This window comes from Macadamia integrifolia, chromosome 2 (genome assembly GCF_013358625.1).
Source record: "Macadamia integrifolia cultivar HAES 741 chromosome 2, SCU_Mint_v3, whole genome shotgun sequence".
NCBI lineage: Eukaryota > Viridiplantae > Streptophyta > Magnoliopsida > Proteales > Proteaceae > Macadamia > Macadamia integrifolia.
The window spans coordinates 25,497,479-25,500,193 of record NC_056558.1 but is presented as its reverse complement, the minus strand read 5'-3'; positions in this window follow the sequence as shown (position 1 = coordinate 25,500,193).

Below are 2,715 nucleotides of genomic sequence, written 5' to 3'. Positions count from 1 at the left end.
AGTCATGAGCTCTCGTTGCTTCACATCCACTTCTGTGTTATAAGAGTATTGCTTGGTGAAGGCTTTCACCACTGTTGCCCAATTCTATGTTTGTGGAGACTCTAACTATGTTAGCCATCTCAGAGCTGGATTGATAATGTCAACATGAATTCCTGACCCATCTGGTTATTTTCTACTTGCCAAGACTTGGCGATGCTAAGGAAGACCTTCAAATGAGCTTTAGGATCCCTGGACACATCAAACCTATTAATTTTCCATTTGAACTTCTCAGGAATCCTTACTCCAAAGAAAAAGCTCATCTCATCAAAATCTGCTATCTGACTATCTTAACTTTTCCCAATTCGGATCAGTTCCTCTAGCTTCTCTAACTGTTATCTGAGCTTCCTCTCCCTTTATGTCTTGGAAGGCTCCATTTTGACGTTTTCTGCAAACTCTTCTTCTTCATCATCAATCACCACCCTTGGAGGGGGAACTCGGGAGTAAGCTCCTCGCTGACCATTCTAACCGGTGGGCGAAACTCCTTGTTGACCGGTAGGCCTAGCCGCATTTGGCTCTCTTGATTCTACCCTGGAGGAAGTTCCACGATGCCTGTGAGCCTATTCTAATCTTGCTCTCCTGTAACCGGAGTAGGGTCAACCCTGGGAGGGTTTCGAAGTAGGTGGAGCACTTATGCTAACCCATTCTTGACTTCAATCATCTCAACTTGCAATGTCTTGACGGGGTGAACCCATGTATAATTAGGAGCTTCCATATCTGTTGGATCCATGTGTACCTGTATACAATCACTTGGAAATAAGCTATCTTAAAGAGACGGCATAGGTGACATTGGACTTAAACGAGTCAACCAATTACCATGATGTGTCCAAATGGACTATGGGGAATACTTAAGGTTTGGAATTGTGCCTGAACCAAAAAGTGGCTTATTTTAGGATTCTTATATTCCCAACACTTAGTTTATTCATCCACTCAATTAACAACCAATGGGCCATCCAAAGTTAGTCCACTTAATGATAGTGGAGTGTGTAGTGGTTGATGCTCCTAGTCCACTCAATGTCATAAGTGGGAGATTCACACAAATAACTTGACTAGAATATCCCTATTAAGACATTCTTTATCTATAAAGTCATGATTTCCTTAATCTTACCCCACTAGGTGACCTTCCTCCTAGTTTCCTCAGATCTTTTAGATAATTCGGCATTTTGTGGGGCTTTGATAGAAATCATCCCAGATCGCATATGCCAAATCATCCATATTTCATTTCTAAGGAGGAAGGACACCTTTTATCTGAAACCCACTTAGGAGAACATTTCTTTATGACTAGAATGTATCATAGGAAAATTCCTTTTCAATACCACAAACAAATTCTACAGATCAGCTTGTGGTGTTCTTAGCTTTTACCATCTATTTCCTACATGATGCGAGCATGTAGCAAATACAATAGGACTGACACGACTTCCTTAACAGAATCTATGTATGCAAGGTACGTGATCCTTTTGATATACCTATAGGTACAAGATCAAGGGGTGACTTCCTTGACCATTACTCTGACTACACACGAGATTGAGCAACGGGGTGGTGGAACCATGAGTGATTGTGTGCAAAAGTGTGATGTGAGAATATCATTACTCGATCTTAGAATGTCATAAAGTGCACAGATCACCTCGAGGGTACTGGCACAATTATGAACATCCTCACCGTTTAATAATACCCCACACCCTTGTACAGGAAGCGGCTACCATTTTCTCTCAGAGTAATCTCTATGACATGCACTGACCTCCCCAAATGTGCAGGCATGACAGGGAGTCCCTTGCCAAATGATTTCACTTCGACCAGATACATGATGCGGTTAGCGAATAGAATTACAAATATGGGGTTAGCCAAATATATTTTCAAATAGATGTGTTGGAAAATGTTCTTGCATTTAGAGGTAGCATCAAGTATCAAAATCTTGACAATTCCCCAGTGGAGTTGCCACTATGAGGGTAGCGGCCCTCGAATTGATCAATCTCTCCCGTCGGGGGAAGGTTTCCAATCGGACCCTCTCTCCTCTCTCTTTATCTTAGAGGATAAGAAAAGTGTTGATTGTGTGTGCTTCTGCGGACCCTGCACCACTATATCACCGCTTAGAAATACGTGGAGGCCTATTTCACAGGTGTGTCAGGTTCATCGTAAAGATGGGGTTGGATGATGGTCCAATACGGGTGTGAGGGTAGTGGCCGGAAGAGAGAAATGCGTATGTGTTCCTCCTTTGTGGGGAAGGAAAAGGGCTTGCATTCATTTCGTCGTTTCTCCCCTTTTTCTCTTTCTTAAGGGAGAGGTGTGTCGTGTGTGCTTACCCTACAAGCCCCGCACCACTGTATCACTGCTTGGAGATACTTGGAGGCCTCCTTTGCAAGAGTGTAAAATTAGTCATTCAAGATGGGGATTTGATGATGATCAAATATGGGGATCGGGATCATGCAAAAGGGTTTGGAGTCGCTACCTAGGATTATGGGCCTAGGACCCAGGGGTGGGCCCAATTCCTAAGAAAAGGGCCCAAAAGTTGATTTGGTCTAAAGATTTAGGGTAATTGTCAGGTTGTAGAATTGGGAAGGTGTTAGGCACCAAATGTACCCAGTTCAGCCAGTCTTCCTATTAGATGTTTTAGAATGAATATTTTCCACAATTATTCTTATTCTATACGTATGGCTAAGTTATCACACATATGTACATGAA